Here is a 19,431-nt window from a genome sequence, read left to right as displayed (position 1 = left end):
ACTACTTTTTTCCCCACAAAAGACATTGAGGAAGATTCCAATCAATTCAGAGATTGCTGAATCACAGATCTTGACATTTCTCAGACTCTTCCAGAAAGCTCCTGTTCTGGTGGTTTCGTTGTGATCAACAAAAGAAGAACTGCTTTCATGTATTATCTTGGGTTTTTTTAAAAACAAAACTCTTATTAGAAACATTGTTTTATCACATATATGTATAAATACATACATATGGCTATTTTTATTTTGTTTTTATACAAAATTAGGATTTTATAATAGTCATTACCACATTACTTGAGAAAAAGTACACGGTGGTCCCTGACAGTGCCAACTTTGGAGCTGACCCACCAAGTGTTAAGTCCTCGTTCTACCACTAAGTGTTCTACCCACATCTGCGTCAGTTTTCTCAACTATTAATTGGCACTGTGAAAATGAATGAAGCAATCCATGCAAAGTATTCGACATAGGGCCTGGCACATGTCATGTAGTAAATATGTTTTAACTATTATTATTAACTTTATTTTTGTACTTGCCATATTATGTTGGGCATCCTTCCCAATGAATAGACATAATTCATTTTCAAAGAGACATAACATTTCAATTTATCTAATATTTCATAATTTATATAGTATCCTGTTGATAAGAATTCAGATACTTGAACTATAAGATGCAGTATCACTGAATATACAGGTGCTCCTCTACTTACAAAGGGATAAACTCATCATAAGTCAAAAATATTATAAGTTGAAAATGCACTTACTACCCTGATAAATCCATTGTAAAGACAAAAATCCTAGGAGGAAGCATCGCAAATCCTGTATATCCTTAAACACTCATGCTCGTGTTTCCTTAGAATACACTCTCCCACGTTGTATTACTGAATGAGAAGGTGTATACACTTTCAACTTTGAAAACATCTGCCAACCAGGTTTCAGAACTATTATAGTAATTCACATGACTATCAGCAGTGTCACAGCATCTGCTTTCACTCACATTTGTGCCTGCACTCAATGAAAATAATATTTGAAATTTTTTATGAATCTCACAGCTGCAAAATGGTACCTTAAACTTATTTCTCCATCCATTCGTGAAACTTAAAGGTATCACCTGATACTTATTGACCACTGGCATTTTCTCTTTTATGAGTTTCTTGATCATAAATTTTGCTCCTTTTACTATTATCTACTTGTTTTGTGGTGCTCTGTGATAGAATGTTTATTAACCCATTTTAGACCACAGGTATAACTGCAGTCTACCCACAGTTTAAGTCTTTATTGTTCTCATGGACTACTAAATGGCCATCCTCTAGACAATGGTTCTGAATCAAGATTTTTTCTGGCCTCTGAGGATTTGTGGGTATTGAAGTAGAACATTCAATGCAAATGCATTAGGAGATGTACATGTTTCGTATTATAAAATCAATGCTTATATGAATCTCCCTGAAATGAGACAGCATCGCATTAATCTTTATATTTTACCTAAAGAAAAAGTAACCTTTTCCTGAGCAGGGACCTCTGGATGATTTACTACCTCACTGTGAGTCCCATTTTTCCTGAATAATTTTACCTCCCAAAGTTGTGTATTCTTCTCTGATTCCTCTTAGGAATATATTAGGGACTCAGTAAGAAGTTTATACAGTTTTTTTAGAAGATCCAGGGCTCTAGGATTCCCGTGGCTTTTAATTAGCTTGGGCAAGCCTGGTATACCCTCCCTCAAATGCTCGCTAGATCAAGGATCATGCTGTCTATTTCTATAATGCCTTTTGTCTTCCCAGTGAAATGATAAGCTTGGTTGTCATTTTTCATTTTGCTTTTCAGGAGTCCCAGTGTTTTCTTGGACACAGAACAAGGCCATTTGGCATCTCTCCCCGTGAGTAATGATCTATTTATGGACCTGTTTCTCTGGCACATTTCTCCTGACATAGTTCTTGAGACATAGAAAAAGAAGAAATGAAGTTAGGCCAAATAGCATCCCAGCATGCAAACGGAATGAAGGAGCAGATGATTCACTCAATCAAAAGATTTCTTATTTGGTTATAATTAATACATAATAACTGTACATATTTATAGGGTACAGCATGGTGATTTATTGAGCTGCTTCTATGGAGGAGGCTGGAGTCCACCTACCAGACAGTGTGCTTTGAGGAAATTATAAGACTCTCCTTAATTAAAACATTTCCCTCAAAAATAAAGCTAGCAGGGCTGGGGAGATAGCTCAGTTGGTAGAGTGCTTGCCTTGCAAGCATAAGACCCTGGGTTCAATCCCCAGCACTGAAAAAAAAAAAAAAATTAATTAATTATAGAAAATAAAGCTAGCAGATCAGGACTGAAAAACCAACTGCTGGAATCCAGAACCCAGGATCTCCCCATCTGTCTATCCTGTGTCCCTGGGGCAGTATGAGGATATCATGAACTCTCAAGCATCAGCCAGCATCATGGCTCTGGCTTGCACAGCTTTGGGGCCAGCCTCTTGTCTGATCCTGTCTCACTAAACCATACTTCTTAAAAACAGTCATTTGGAATCCCTAATCCAGTGCACCTTTGGCTCCCTGTCCCCCTACCTATTGCCAATTAGGTAATAATTCTGACAGCTTCCAGCTCTCAGAAGCACAGACTCATCCCAGTCATCCACTGCTCTTTTGGTTTACTTTCTTGTTCCCTTCCACTGCCTCATATCACTACCTTTTATTCGACCCACCCAACTAATATTTACTGCAGAGTTAAATATGTCTAATAAATCAAAGAACAGGAACGTACCGGGTTATGTCCAAGCTATTCATACAGTTGAATTTTCCTGGCGATTCTGGCCCAAATGATTTTGGTTGCTCCAGCTCTACAGAGGTAAAGAGAATGGACCCCGAGTCTGACCTTGAGTTTAAGGTCAGACTTGAGTTCAAGCAGCACAGTCATGTCAGCAAAGCCTTGGTGTTCCTGTTTCAGGCTCATGTGACATTGCTGATTCCTGGGATCGGCTCAGACCCTTCTCCCTTTGCCCTTTCCATTTTCCTCTTTTACAAGCAGCCCCTCTTTTCACCCACCTACAGTTTTACAATCAAGGTTGAGAACCTTCTTGACGACTCTGGGTAACCACAGACATTTCATATTCAAAATGAAGACAGGAAAGCATATCACTTAATAGTCTTAGGTAAGTAATTTGGGGCAAATTAGGTGAAGTGATTTTCTGTACAAATGCCAAACACGTACTCTGTTTACTGAAGAACACTCTAGTCATAGCAAAGAGAAACACATCTGATATTCAGGTGGTTTATATCCTCAGCTGGCACACGCATTTCTATCTGACTCATAATAGACACTTTGGCTTTCAACTGACAAATGAATAGTAAAATTTTGAGCCTCACGTTGCTGAAAGAGTTATTCCATCTCCCTTCCTAAAATGATGGTATTGAATTTGTAATAATGTATTAATAATGAATATTTGGGCAGAATGTTTGAAGTTATCCTCTTGTACATTACTTCAAAGAATTTTTAAAATTATCCTTGTCTTTATTTTACAAATGAAATCATTAAATCTCAGAGAGGTTAAGAAAATTCTCAAGTCACACAGTTAATGATGTAGTCAAGGTTCATATTTAGATGTTTACACTGAAATCTGACACTCTTCTCACTATGTTCCACCATGTCCAAATGATCTCTATATCCTCTTTCTTGGGGACAAATATTGTCTGCAAAGTTGTCTAGGAGGAGAGTGGGAGTCATGAATTAGATATCAGCAAAAAGTGCTGTCTAAAATGGGCAAGAAAATAGAGACAAAGACAAAAGCAAGGTAACATCAGCTCTGAAAAAAGGGGCAGAGGACTGGGGAAATGCCAGAGGTGAAGTTCACACAGAGCTTGGACTTGTTTTGGATATGGAAAGTCCCCCAGAAAGCTCACATTTTTAAAGAATGATGCTCAATGGCACATATTTCAGAGGTGGAGATTTTAGGGCACTGCCCTCATCAGTGGATTAATCCATTTGCTGGTTTAATCCACTGATTGTTGAATGGACTATTGGGTGATAACTATAGACAGGTGGGTCATGGCTACAGGAAGTAGATCACTGGGGTCATGCATTTGGACAATATATCTATCTTGTCTCTCCTCTCCTCCCATCTCCTCCCCTCCCCTCCCCTCCTCTCCTCTCCTCTTCTCTGCACTTCTCCCTCTCTCTCTCTCTCTCTCTCTCTCTCTCTCTCTCTCTCTCTCTCTTTCTTTCTCAGTCACACACACGCACACACACACACTTTCTTTGCTTCCTGGTTGCCATGAACTGAGCAGTCTTCCTCCACAAGTCCCTTCCACCATGATGTCCTGCCTCACCTCAGGTCTAGAGCAATGGAGTTGGCTATCCAGGAACTGAGACCTCTGAAATCATGAGTCCCAAAATAAACTTTTCTTCCTCTTAATTGTTCTTGTCAGGTATTTTGGTCACAGCAACACAAAGCTGACAAACACAGGCTGATGAGGTGAAGTATGCATTTCATTTCCTATAACTATGAAATAATTATCTTTAACTCACATTTTAAAATATTAAATCACCCTCATTTACAAAATACTATCCTGAGAATTATAATGCCATTCAGCTTCCTTTTGGTCAACCATATAACCACTTAAGCTACAGATGTTGCCTAAACTCAAATTGAGAAATAATTCAAAATTACTTTTGAAGATTAAGAAAATTGGAATCCTAGATATTCAGTAGCAGGTTTATTTAAAAACTAAATCCATCTTGAAAGTAACTTATTATCTACAAGTAACCACTATCTTCAGGATGGGGAGTGAATCTAATTCCTGGGGAAGAAACATAAGAAACCCTCTTGGTGGGAGGATCTCTGTTAGAAGGACCCAGTAATCCAAAAAAATTCCATGGTAGAGAATGTTCTTGGAATGATTCCTACATGCCTTCTGAAGAAATAGGAGGAGAAAGAGGTCCTAGTCTTGTGAGCTGTTCCTTTGTATCCACAATAGAGAATTTTTAATTCAAGGGGAAAGGAAGAGGAACAAAGGTCTGTGGCAAAGGTGGGAACCTGGATGGAAGAAGGGAAAGCCCTACCTTGGGTAAAGGTGAAAGACCGTGTGTGGAATTCTCTCCTCCAGAAACCCTATTTGGAAAAACTACTTATTATCTGGTAAATTTTGATTTATTCTCTAGTGAATTTAACCACCTTGTAAAGTCAGGCAATCCATACACTCACTTCTGAATGATTAAATTTATCCTTCTCTATAAACTCTCTTTTCTCCAGAGGTATAGATGCTAGCTTTTCACTATTTGCCTCCAGGGTTGCTTTTCCTGGTGACACTTCAAAAGGCTGACACCATTTGAGACTGTAGAGCATCATATTCTCTTTTAACATGGTAACACTTTCTAAAAGTTTTATATTGCTCTTCAATTACTTTGGTAAATCTCCTCCATGAAGTTGGTATTTAAGTGAGTGAGGTCTTCTACTCAAAGCAAGAGAACCAGAGGAGACCCTATGACTGTTCTCCAAAGAAATTCACAAAGATCAAGACCTGAGCCTGTTTGCAGGCGACATTGCCACACAGCATCCCCAGGAAAAAGTGTGGGCACAACTTCAAGGTAGCCCATGGCTTCTTCATGGCTCCATGGTCCTCCACAGAGCTTCCCCAGACTGCTACACCCTAGACCACAAAGACCACAACAAACCATACAGAATGCCTGTCAGCAATTCATCGAAAGCTAAACCTAGTGACCAGAGGGAAACTGGGTAAACTCATACTGAAAGGCACCAAGATGCTAGATCCCCTTTACAAATGTACATTTCCTCAATAATAGATTGTATGTAAAGAAAAAGAAGGTATGTGTGCTAAATGTTTTTAGTTTTCCAAAGGTATTTTCTTACCTTGATTCCTTCATACTGGTCCAATTAGTTTATTTTGTTGAAGCACTATACAAAAAGTCTTTACATAAAATGAAATTTGATTTCTCTTACTGTATTGGTGTATTATAATTACACATAATAGTGGGATTTGTTGTTACACATTCTTACTTACATGCACACAACATAATGTGGTTAATTTCATTCCCCAGCACCTCCTCTTTTCCTCTCCTTCTCCCTTCCCTTGGTCTCCTTCCTCTATTCTACTGGTCTTCCTTCTATTTTTATGGGCTCCCCCAACAAACTTTATGTTTCCTTCTTTCTTTCAACCTCCACATATGACCCTTGACTTTCTGATTTGGTCTTATTTCACTTAACATAATGTTCTCAAGTTCCATTTATTGTTCTGCAAATAACATAATATCATACTTCTTTATGGCTGAATAAAACTCCCCTGTTCACACACACATTTTCTTTGACTGTTTATCTGTCAACGGGCACCTAGGCTGGTTCCACAATTGTGAATTGTGCTGCTGTAAATATGGGTATTCATGTATGGTTTATAGTATGCTTTCTTTAATTCTTTTAGCTAAATACCAGGGAGTAGTATTGCTGGATCATATGGTAGTTCCATTCCTAGTCTTTTGAGGGCCCTCCATACTGATTTCCGCAGTTTGTTGTATTAATTTACAACCCCACCAACTTTGTAACCCTTTCCTCCACATCCTTACCATCATTTACAAATATCTGTATTCTTAAGACTGCCATTCTAATTGGATTGAGATGAAGTCTTAGTGTAATTTTGATTTGTATTTTCCTAATTGCTAAAGATGTTGTTTTATATATATATTTGCTAGCCATTTGCATTTCTTTTTTTGAAGGTGTCTATTTAGTTCATTAGCCTATTTATTGATTTGTTTTTTTGGGGTGGGGTTTTTTATAGATTTTTTCCAGGGGGATAGTAATCCTCTGTCAGAAAAGTACCTGACAAAGATTCTCCCATTCTGTAGGCTCTCTCTTCATACTTTTCAAAATCAAAGAAATGGAGCTTGATTTCTATGGGTGCCCCTTAATTTCATCTTCTTCCATTCAAAATGCTCCCCCAAACCTGGCCATCTTCCCCATATAGGTAAAGAAAGGACACAGAATTCAGTTAAATCTAGAAGAATATCTTAATATTTCAAGTTTTGCACAGTAAAGTGGATTCGTTTATATACAAGTAAGCTCTCTGGCATGCGTCCTAACTACCAGAGCTCCCATGTACCTGAAAGGCAGGGTTTACAGCTGAAACATCTTTGCTTCATTCACATTAATCCTCTGGGACCAACCCCTCCCTTGGGTCCCATTTCCTACCATGCATTCAAAGATCCAACCCATTCTGCCACTCTGGAGCCATCCCACATTTTGAGATGTTCACCTGCTTTCTGTCTTCTGGATTTGGTGATTGCTACTGGCTTCTCAGATTAACTCTCAAGACACTAATTATCTTTTGATTTAATTAATTTATTCAATAAGTTTTGATTTTAGAATATAAAAGATTTGTAGGTCTTGGTCATGTAATAATGGACAAAATACACAGAGTCTCTCTTGTGGTGTTTATATCCTAATAGGGGGGACAGATCACAAACAGATGAACAACTGAACACATAAATGGAAAGTAAGGTTTTATCAGTACTAATGAGAAATCTAAATCAAAGTAGAGTTAAAGATTAATGGACTGGGTGTATTAGAGTTATTAGGGAAAGCCTGTCTGATGAGGGTTGAATGGATGGATGAGGTGACATGGAAGGAAGATGCAGATTTCTACAGAGCAGATGTTCCAGACTGAGCTAACCACAAGTGCAAAGACCCCAAGTTCAAAACTTGGGGCATTTGATGAACATCAGTGTTACTTTCTCTGCCCCAGCTTCTAGGATATTAGCCAACCACAGCTAAGACCCAATTAGTCCCTATGTTGGGTACCTCCACTGTGGTCACCAACATAGGGAGGAATGAAGCCCCAATGCTGGAAAACAGAGACCAGACATCTTCTTATTATGTGTGTGGAAAGAAAGGCCCTAGTACTGTGTGACTGTCTGGGATTCTTACCATCCACATCTCAGGTTCTGTGGTTCTATGCAACAATGAATGTGTGTCTATATCTAGGTAAACAACCAATAAAACTAAGGTAAACAAGACTTAAAGCATGTATTTGGCCAACAGAGATTAATAATGTTGTCTTCACATTTAAGAAAAGTATACACTTTTATGAATTCTAAAGCATTTCCATGAATGTAGAAAAATGAAAAGAAGACTGAGATTTTATTTTTAAAACAGAATTTTGATATATTGATCACACCCCTCCCTTTTCCTACCTCTAGCTAGGCTCCTAAATCCATGGCTCATCACTTGATATTTAAGTGGTTCTGAGGGCTATACCAGCAGTATGTCCTGTGTAGAACACAAGTAATGAAGATAATAGTAGCTACAGTTGCTTCAGTCCTTATTATGTTCTAGACTCTATGTTAAAGTGAATAGTATACTTATTTCTCATTAACTTTCATTGGGAGGAGGGGTCTTCTATTATCACGATCTCATAGATGAGAAATCTAAAATTTAGAAAGACTAAGGGACTGGCCTAACATCACAAAGCTAGTGAATGGCAGAACAGGAGCTCAAATTCAGCTCCATCTGATCTCCATGCTAAGCTCTTAACCCACCACGTGATCCTGTTTCCTGAGCAGGGAAATACAGGTAAAGTACTTAAGAATCAGAATTCTATTTATGTTTCTATCATGGACAAAAATCATCAGTTATTAAAAAGAAGACTTCCTGACTTGATTAAAGTCGGCAGGTAAAATGCATTTGTTTTAGAATTCATTAAGGTTTAAGATGGCAAGAAGCTAAATTGAAAAACTAAATCTCTACTAATATGTTTGCAGGAGAACACCTTCCTTAGTTAACATCTCATTTCATTTCATGATTGTTGCTTGGCTCCCAAGTATTACTCTAATGTGAGAATCTCAGACCATGGAGCATGGAGAGGGAGGAGATAGGCAGAGAGTGAGGATAGGAGGCAATCTCTGCACCTTACTGTGGGTGCCAACATTTACATAAAGCATGAGTTTCAATCTGGTAGGGATCATTTGCTCAAGCTAGTATTTGTGAAGTGAGTTCCCTAGTTCCTGCTTCCTGATACAGTCAGATGTAATAAGATCAGCATTGGCTTAACAGGCTGAAAATACCCTACCATCTCAGCCTCTCCAGACTTGTGGGACTCTGGCAAGTCACTTACCCTCAGAGGACCTCAACTTTCTGATCAGCAAAAATAAAACAATTGGAATGAACTATCCCTTCCAGGAATTCTGTGAATCAAGGAGAATTGACAGATGCTGTCATTGATTAAGTTAAAACGTAGTGCCCTCAGTATGTGATCTTTTGCTGAATTGTGAACTCTTCAAAAGCATGTGATGTAATAAGTGGCTTCCACAAGACACTCAGAAAATATTTGTTCATTAGTCATTTTCTATCTTAAAATGGAAAGCAGCATTCATCCTTCTCATATAATAGTAATATTTAACAAACGTTTATTAATCAAAAGAAATCACTTCTTTGAAATTATAACAAAAAGCAAATGGTGAAAAATACATAAAGTATAATCTCACCCTTTAAATTTTTTTTTAAAAACATGCAAATGTTAATAAACCAAAAATGTTAGAGGAACTTATACCAAACAAGAGAAATAAGTCAGGCAGAAATTTGAGTGACATTTATTTTCTGTTAGGAACTTCATTATATCTGCATCTTATGCATCATTGTAGCACATATATAACTGATTTAGTTAATTTTTAATTACTAGAGAATTATATTCTGATTGTTCCAAACCACCTGACCAGAAACTGTCACATGTTACATGTCAGCCCATGTAAAAATGTAAAAAAACTAAACCCAAAAGATTTTCTTCAAATCTAGAGATATTGCCTTGCTAAAACACTGTAGGAAAAAAAAAAAAAAGATATAGAGAGGTAATGTTTTTTCTTGTTAATACAAGTGTGAATTAAAAGAACCTTTTTTTTTTTTTTTCAGTTCCAGTGACCCCCAGGAGAGAAGGCTGTGGGCTGATTATTAAAGCAGTTGAGTGGGTTTGCCTGGAAGCGATAGCTAGGGAAGCCAGGGAGATGGGAATAATGATAAAGCACGCTTGGCTTGGAGAGCTGCTCAGCTAAACAGCAGCACTCTCGACCAGACACTCTTCTTGCTAATTGTATCTGATTCCACTTGATTATATATTTTATTGAATTTAAATGTTGATGAGGGGGCCACTGTTCCATGCTTCCCATCAGAAAATAAAAAAGGGCACCCCAGAAACCCCAGTCAGGCATGCAAATACATTACCCTCCTTTTGACAGATTTGCTCCAGTCAATATGATCACCTTTCCATCAGTCTGTGTCTGGGAGCATTTCTAGAACACTTGATGCAATAATACCCAAAGAAGAAGCTCTTCTCACATAATGGAAGCAGAATAAAATATGTGCTTTCCTGTCAGGTAAAAATTTATGATCTTCACACAAAGAGGACATTTATTTCCTTTGCGTATGTAGCTCTTTTCCATGTTGTTATTGATGAATGGGAAAAGACAAATGTACCACCTAAGGAGGCAATACCGGCAGGATGTGGAGGCACTTGCTGACTTCCCATGCAGTTAAAGGCACAAGCCACAGAAGTCATCACATTAGGCTTCCCAGGGCAGTTGTGAAATTCCAAACCTTGTGAATGAGAAGGACCAAGTCCAAGAGGGAGCACAGACTTTGGACTCAGTCAGACCTGAATTTGAATCTAGCTCTAGTTCAGAGAAGTGGGTAAGCAACTCAACTTCCTATGACTTGGTTGCTCAGCTGTCAAATAGGGATACTGATAACTATTCTTCAGCGTGTTATAGGATTAAAGAAATAATACAAGCAACAGCCCTTGGATAGTCCATAGTAGTACTTTGTGTGGTGCTTAATAAATACCAATCAAGTTTCCTTCCTTTACTCTTTTTCTTCTTCCCATCCTTGCACCTTTTACTTTTTTCTCTTTGTTGGTTGGCTTGTGTGTGTGTGTTTGTGTGTGTGTGTGTGTGTGTGTGTGTGTGTAAACGGTCAGACTGCCATTCTGCCCTTAAATCTTCAAAACAGTTCAACAAGGCAATAAGGCAAAATCAGTCAAGTTAATGGGCAGAATAATTTTCTCCCCTTACTAACTTGGATTTGCAAAAAACTCAAAAATAGAGAAGTAAACAGTCACATGCATAAATTGATAAGTGAAGGAACTAGTCTAGACAATCTCTAACCCTGACACCCTGAGACACAGAGAGATGACAGGCAGACAGAGCTTTTATTCACCTTATACTTTTATCCCTTTGGCCTTACTTTTACCATTGAATGCAATGTTTGCTGATTAGCATATCAACCAGGAAATGAAACGTTTACCAGTCGCTCTCATGGCCGTGCTGACTGGTGGCTCCTTGGACAGCTGCACTCAGGGCACCTGCCACACTGTGCTGCTCACTCTACAGCAGCAATGGAAGGCGTGGCATATCCTTCCTTCCACTCTGTGGAAAGAGCAGGCTAGAACCAGTGTCAGGTGAGCGAGGCACTTGTATCAGGGGAAAAAGGGGTCCCAGTGTGCTCAGTAATCATGATAACAATATTTTAATGCAGTATTTTTAAAAACATAATTAAGACCAAAGTTCCTCAATGATGGAAATACTAAAATTTTTAAAAAAGAATCTGAGGCTGTGCTTGCTTTCCTTCTTTCCTCGCCTCACCCTGATTCCAACACCAGGCAGACTCAGAGTCAGAAGCCAGGAGACAAAGGTTTCAATCTAAGCTGTGATATTTCTTAGCTATAGTGACTACCAGCCCCAGTCAAATCACTGTATTTCTTTGGTTCTCAATTCCTCATCTCAGGAAGTCTGATTGGATAAGTTCCTATAAATCATCAAACTTGAAAATTTGTGATTTTGGGGGAAGAAAGGTAGTATTTTTTATTCATGGCCAAAGCAGATATACACAGACTAATGTCTTTCAACCAACTGGTTGTGATCCACTGAAGGAGGATTTAGTGGGTAACAACCCATACTGCCACAATCCGAAATAAAAGGACAATAATTATAAAATATCGGATGCTGCCTGTAGTGAGTATTTCTGTCTCTCATATAAAATGCATTTTTTAGAAAGAAAATTCTATGATTTTTTATAACAAAAAGCTGCATTTGGGGGACTAGAAAGGGCAAGATTCATTCATCCAAAAGATTTATTCAATCCAAAATTTTTACTGAGCACTTATTCTGTGACAAGGCTCGAGACTATTGAAACGACATAGAGTTGGAAGTCAACCTAGTGTAAGAGATTAGGATAACCTTCCCGAGAATGTGACTTTGACCTGAAAACTAAAGAAGTTAGGCAGGGGACAGCAAGGATGGAATTCCAGACACAGGGAACGACAAGGTCAAAAGCCTGAAGATGAAAAAGAAAAGTCTTATTGGGGAAACTATAAAGTTAGAATTCTACTGTCATGTATAACCAATAACAACATTAGGACATGTATTTAAATCCTAAAAACAAACAACACACACACACACACACACACACACACACACACACACACACAGTTAAGTATGGCTGAAATATAAATAAGATGCATGGAAAAACAACCAAAAGGTATTTGCCAGAGTGTAATACAAAGTGCACCAGAATACAGGTCAGACCTGGGTTCTAGTCTCTTCCCCATGGCCAGGTAGGTAACGATAGGCTTCCCACATTCACTGAGATTCTATAGAACACATGAAACTTTTTCATGGGGAAGGAGACATTTGATTTCTAAGGAATGTTATGAACCTCACATCTGAGATATTTAGAGTTTATATTCCTCAGTACCAAAGAGGTGTTGTAATTAATGTAGCTAGTCGCTTCCCTGAAAATGATCTGCTAAATAGCTAAGTCCCTGTTGTGTGATGCTTGTGAGCCTGAAGAATGCAAGGACCTGCTTAAGGCAAGCAAACTTTCACCTTCCCCAGACAGGTGTGAGAAGGAGACAACCAGGCAAAAGTTATTGGCAGACCCTCCCGGCACATGTCTGGCCCACCTAGGAGTCTCACAGCAGAGCTAGTCTGCTCCTGCCATATTTGTATCTGCTGATTTAATTCCTGCATTTAGGAAGACAGGAGTAGAGCCAGTTATTTATAACCAACCAGGAAAAAAAAAATAGATTTTTTTAAATGGATGCCAAAATATACATCTCTAGAGACCAGGGCTTAAAGTCAAAGCTATATGTGTTTAACATCACTGTCACTGTCACCCATAATACTTACCATTTTCTGAGCACTTACTCCCTACCAAGCTATACAAATAATTATCTAATCCTCACAATCTTTTGTGATAGGTTCTACTGTGGTCTCCTTCTTAACACAGGAGCAACTGGAAGCACAGAGCAGTAAACAGGGTGCCCAAAGTCACATAGTCAAGAAGTGGCAGAGCCAGAAGGAAGAAATCAATCAATTCAGAATCCCAAATTGATGCAGAATTAATTCAGGTAGCAACCTGACTCCAGAGTCCATGCTCCCAGCTGCCATCCTACATAAACAAGGAACATCAGCCTGCGTGCCCAAGTGACACCATTAGTGCCTGGCACTCAGAGCCTCCTTAGGTTGCCAGGACACTTCGGCATTCAGGAAACACTTGGGTCATTTGGTGAGGAGAACAGCAACCCTGTATCTGTCCTCAAATGCATCTTTGCATGCTCTCAGGCAGAGACATCCTTCCCTCTCTCCTAGTCAGTTCCCACGGCTTTTGTTCTCTTTAGGCAGACTCTTCCCATCTGCTCCTGCTTGATAAGAACTTGCTTGTAGCTCCCTGATCCTTCTCCCAATGGCCCCATAACTCTTTCCCCTGCCAGATTCCATGAATGACTGATAGGTGTGCATTGCCTGGAGTTTCTTAGCTCCTTCCCCCCTCTGAAATATGGCTTCTGAGCACACTGCTATGCTACAACTGCTTTCCTGACAGTCACCCAAAACTCTGATTCATTGTCTTGTTCTCAGTCCCCTACTTTGAATCCTTTCAGTCTCTCCTCACTTAAAACCATTCTGATAATTTACACATTCCACAAGGAGAGACAGGCTGTAGGATTATGAAAATAGATTTTGAGACCTGACTCTGACACAAGATCGTTAACCACAGCCAAGCTGTTGAACTCCCAGTCTCAGCTGCTTTGACTAAAAAGTGGAGAAAGGAGTCACATGTGTTGTGCGGTAAAAATGAGATTCCACAACGTGGGTACTTGTACAAAGCCTGATCCAGGCCACTTCTGTGAAATCTAACCACCCCTTCTCATGATTCTTAAAGCTCTGCTTTCCTGCCAGTTCTTTCTCATTTTACCCGAGAATTCTCTTCCTACATTCTTTACCAGAGCTTGCTTCTATCCCTAATCCCTAGTTCCTACAGGCTGAAATTTGGTCTCAGGCTCTGTGGTCTCTAACTTTTTCTATCCTCTCCCTTAACACAAACAATATTTGCCATTTACTGTGAAATCACCACATACTGGGATCTGTCCTAGTGCTTTCCAAGATGTTTCAATGTCACCCCAAAATCAACTCCTGCACAACAGCATTGCGTTTTTACCTTCCTGAGCTAACCTCCCTCATCATTCCTGCAACACCATTCATGCATCTACTATCTCTGATACTCCTTTCCTTCACCACCTGTAGAAAATAAGTTCTGACTGTTTTCTCCATTCTGACATCTTTTATTGGGGTTTTCAGATTGAAAACCAATATGCTTGGGCTTGGTTCAATAAGGGGCCTAGTTCCTAAGGCTGCACTGTTGATGGGTGGTCTGGCCCACATCCCAGGATGCCAGTATGCCATGAGCTGTTTAAATGATACTCTGTGGCTTACAAACTCCCTGGTTCCAGCTGATTTTGAAAGTTTTCACAAAGTCCTGATTTCCATGAAAGCAGAAAATTCTGACAAGTAAGAGGGAAGGAAAAGGAGACTTCCATTTACCACTAGCATACTATATTATCAGGAATTAATTGTGTGGTTGACATTGCCTTCAAGATGTGGTGATGATAAAATTTTTAAATATAAAAAAAAATATGATGTTTCAACACCATTTCCTAGTGGCACCTCAGATGACAGGTCTTCATAGAGGTGGCTGAGAAAAGTGCTTTTGTTTTGATCTGTGGTCTCTCTGGAACATTTTAAGTCACTGACCTCCCAAAAGTTGATTGCCTTGGAGAAATGGAAATCGTGATTTAGCTTTTGCTATGCTAGTGCAGAATCATTACTTCGTGACTTTGTTTCTCATTCATTTATTTAATCACTCATTCAACCAATATTTACTGAGTCTCTACTTTATACCAGGCCTTCACTGAATGTGGAAGATGAAGCTGTGAATGTTCTGCCCTCACTGAGGAGAAAAGACAGCTACACAAGTGAATACCCAGGAAGTAGAAAGTGATACAGGAGCACACGATGCTGGCCCTTCTTTGGAAATAAACAGGTTCTACTTCTCTGTTTCCTAGAGAGAGGTCCTCCTCTCCACCCTACTCCATCACCCTTATCACTTCACACCTACCTATATTTCCACAATAAGCTCCCTGCCTCCAATCTCACCACCTACAACTCATCCTCCACACTGTGGTCATGGCTGTAATTCTTTAATGCAAATCTCAGCTTTTCCAACTTTCAAATGCTCCTGACCATTTGCATAAAATTGAAGCTGTTTTGCATGTTCCATTCACCCTTGATCCCTGCTGACTTCTTGGGCTTGCTGTCATGTCCCTCCAATGAGGGACTGCCATCACAGAGAACTAATTCTAAGCCCTCACATGGTTATATCTGCCCAGAAAGGCTTTCTCTTCTCCTTGCCCTTGTTCAAGACTCAGCTCACATCAAACTCCCTAAGAAATCTTCTTGATCGTCCCCTCTTTGATGGAAGTCTTCCCTTTGTACTTCCATAGCATTCTGGCCATATCCCTATCCAAACACTCATGCCACAGTATCAGTTGTTAATTAGTGTCACCCAGGTGCTGTTCATCCTTGTATGGCCCTAGCCACACAGGATGACTTATAGCTACCCTAATTTATCAAGCACTCTCACACATTCTCTCTGCTTGGAATGTCCTTTCTGTCCTTCCCTGGAAAGATTATTCATTTTTCAAAAATATCTCCAAAATCACCTGTTCTAATTCCTCAGAAGAAAAATAATCACATGTCTATATTGTTGGTATTTGTTTTACTCTGCAAATGTAACAGTTAATCAGATTACATCATAGGTAGTTAAGACCTAACTATTCCCCACTTCTGGGACCAATTTTTACTTCCTATTTTTTTCTCCAGGCTCCAGCATATAATAAGTGCTGCTGTATGTTTTCTAAATGCTGTGAAAATCCAGGAAATGGGGTTAGAATGTGTAGCACATGTGTAAAGAGCTCACAGTACAATACAGAGTTATCCTACTTTGATTATTTCATGTATGTTAATCTTGTATTTACAGCTAGATGGTAAACCCTTCGAGGAACAGAAGTGTTATACATTTTTTATCTGACTTGCTAAATACAGAATATGCAGTCAATAAGTACTTGTGAACAGAATCTGAAAATGATCAAAATAAAGTGATCTTGAAGATGAAGAAGGAAGAAACACATTGTAGTAGAGCGAAGAAAGAGCTCTAGTAAGGAGCAAAAAAAAAAAAAAAAAATCTTGATCTTTTCTTGCCAAGATTTGCAAGGAAAATGATAAGAATATTCACCATGAAATAAAAAAGAACATATGCTGACAATTATTTTTAAGCCCCCTCTATGCCAATTTCATCTTGAAAATATTTCTGGAAAGGTCTTCACTTCACTTGTCATTTGAAAAAGAAAAAAAAAAAAAACCCAACACTTTCAGATTTCTGTCTTTCTGACTTTAGAAAAATCATAAAAGTAAATGTTTCAGTAATATGCATCTTTTCTTAATTCCCCTTCTTTCTTTCTTTCTCCTTTTCTTTTTCCCAACCTCTGCACTTTCAGATATGTTAATTTATGAGTCAATAACTCTTTCATATGTGAACTTTCTCAATGAATCTCATATATGTGTGTATATATACATATATATATACATGTGTGTGCGTATCATGTTTTCTCCCTCTTCAAAGTCAAAAAATGTTAAAAACAAAAATGGTCCCTTTCCCAAGCAGCAGCAGAAAGAAGACCCCACCTGTCATCTCCTAGTGAAGAGAATCCCCTCTGATGACCAGTACTGGGTCTGGACTTCAGTGTTTCCTTCTGCCAACATTGGCCTGGCTTCCCTAACAAATCTGAGACTTTGGAGTACCAAAGAGACAAAAATATACCTGTCTGGCCATCCTACCTTCCAAGCACAAACATGTCAAGATGGAGAAACTTTCACACTGGTACTTTCTAGACCTAAAGAACTAGTTTGTGATTATGGTAAAGGGTAAGCCCAAGAATAATCACGGTCCTTCATGTTCCAGATGTGACATTCCAGAGATCTCCAAACTAGAGTCCCACTGCATGAATAGGAGCTGCCACCCATAGAAGTAGAAAAGGCATGTGAATTCAATGAAGGGTACAGAGTTCCTGGTCTTGCACTCAACCTCTTCCTGCCTTAATAAACCTCTGGTCACATCTCCCCCAAAGACCATTGTCCGTCCCTCTGGCGTTCCCCTTTGTCCAGTTCCTGGACTCATCACATGCCGATCCAGTCTTGGTTGTCTCAAAGGACCATTAGATGTCAAGATTTCCCTGATGCAGGCAAGTACTCTGTACTCTAAGATCCTGCCCCACTGGGGTTGGCATTTTAAGAAATCCTTTTCCCAGGAGCTTTTCTTTTGAGCCAAAGAGATACTCAGAACAGTGCCTGACCACCAGCTAGACACCAGGTTGTAGGCAGCAAAACATTTCTTCCACGAAAAAGGCTGAAAGAAAAACCGGTATGCCCACAAAGAAAAATAACCCAGAATCCTCCACATATTCCACACGTGTGTGTCATAAAACCCCAAGGCAAAAATAAAGCCGCAGCTGCCCCTGCCACCGCTGCCGCGACAGCAGCCCCAGTCCAGCTCCCAGCGCTGCAGCGCTGGTGTACGTGAAAGCAGCATCTTCCCCCGGGAGGAGCGATCCTGGCGCCCAGCGTTTCTAGGAGGTGATTATGGCAAACCTTTCAGTAACTCATCATTCATCCCCCCACTGACCCGAGCCTCACCCCGGCGCCTCCAGCACTGCGAAAGCCTATGGTTGTCCTTCCAATTCTTCAGGTGACACCCCCCTCCAACACACCACTACTATGTGCCTGGGGCGCAGGGGGGTGGAAGGGAAAGATGACAGTGCCCACGCCCGAGGCAAAAAATCAATCGCAATGCTGATAGCTGAGGGTGAGGTATCCGAATCCCCGCCGGGGGAGGAGGACTTGGCACCACCTACCTGCCGGGCGCCCCGGGCCCGCATGCCCACCCACGCGCACCGGCTCGAGTGGAAACCCGGAATGCAGTCAGGAGGGTGGAACCGGACGATGGGAGCCTCCACGCCCCCTTTGTCTCCACGTTTCCCAAATGACAGCAGAGGAAAGTTTACGAGCAGAGAGGGGTAGCTTTCTGCCGGGTCAATCTGACACCTCGCAGGAGGCGACCCTCCCTGGGATCGCCCTGTCCTTCGACACTGCCCCGGCGCCGCCTTCATCTGCACCTTGAAACCCATGAGCCAAGCGTGGGCCACCTGCACCACCGTGTCAGGTCAGGAACCTGCCCCCAGGACTGCCCAGGAGCTGCGACGTCCGGGAGCTGTCCCTCGGCGGCGGGCGCCACACTCACCTCCAGTGGCGGAGCGTCCTCCGGTGCGCCCTACTGGGCCGTCCGGCTCCCAGCAGCGAAGTGCATTCAGGCAGCTGCTGGAGACACTCTCCCCGAGAGCTGCTGCATTCCGCCTGCGTGGGAGAGCGAGCCGGCGAGCGCGCGGCGCGGGCGTGTACGAGTGTGTGTTTGTGCGAGAGTGTGGCGAGTATGCGTGTGTGTGTGTGTGTGTGTGTGTGTGTGTGTGTGTGTGTGTGTGTGTGTGTTCGCGCGCGCGCGCGGGGAGGGTGCGCGGGATCACAGATCCCCCTCGACGCCCATCCCTCGCTGCCCCCTTCTCCGCCTCCTCTTGACGCGGCGCCTACACAGGGTCCAGGTTTCAGGATCTCCTGCTTGTTTAATGAAAGGAAAGGAGCAAAAGGCTGGCGGGGAGGGGGCAGAAGGCGGGGGCGGGGAGGGCGTCGGGCTGCGCATGCTCAGAGAAGGACACTGAGCGCTCGCTCGGGAGACCTGCAGGCGAAGAGAGCTTGTTTGCTGGAGAGTGGAGGAAGATCGCACCCACCGGAGCAGCCGGGGCTCCGCGGGGTTCCCGGAAGGCAGCTGGGAAACCCCGTCGCAAAGGTGCGCCCGGCTGGAGGACTCCGTGGCTCCTGCCGCGCTGGAAGCTGGTGGCCGGATCCCCACCCATCCTAGGATACCGCTTCTCCGCGAGCTTTGGGTAACACCGGGCTCTCCCTGTCCCGGATATTTTTAGTGTGTCAGCCAGAAATCCCGCCGAGAACC

At 41.2% G+C, this 19,431-nt stretch overlaps 1 protein-coding gene across 1 annotated transcript in view; it reads right to left on the bottom strand.

Moving 5' to 3' along the window:
- PLPPR1 (phospholipid phosphatase related 1) overlaps positions 1-18,990 on the bottom strand; it is a 305,507-nt gene extending 286,517 nt beyond the window's left edge. The window contains exon 1 of the mRNA XM_079112261.1: positions 18,670-18,990. The gene's annotated coding sequence lies outside the window, so the exon portion shown is untranslated. The remainder of the gene's footprint in view (positions 1-18,669) is intronic.
- Between the last annotated feature and the right edge of the window lie 441 nt (positions 18,991-19,431).

This window comes from Sciurus vulgaris, assembly GCF_902686455.1.
Source record: "Sciurus vulgaris genome assembly, chromosome: 15".
In the NCBI taxonomy this organism is placed as follows: domain Eukaryota; kingdom Metazoa; phylum Chordata; class Mammalia; order Rodentia; family Sciuridae; genus Sciurus; species Sciurus vulgaris.
This window is presented reverse-complemented; position numbering and strand designations above follow the sequence as displayed.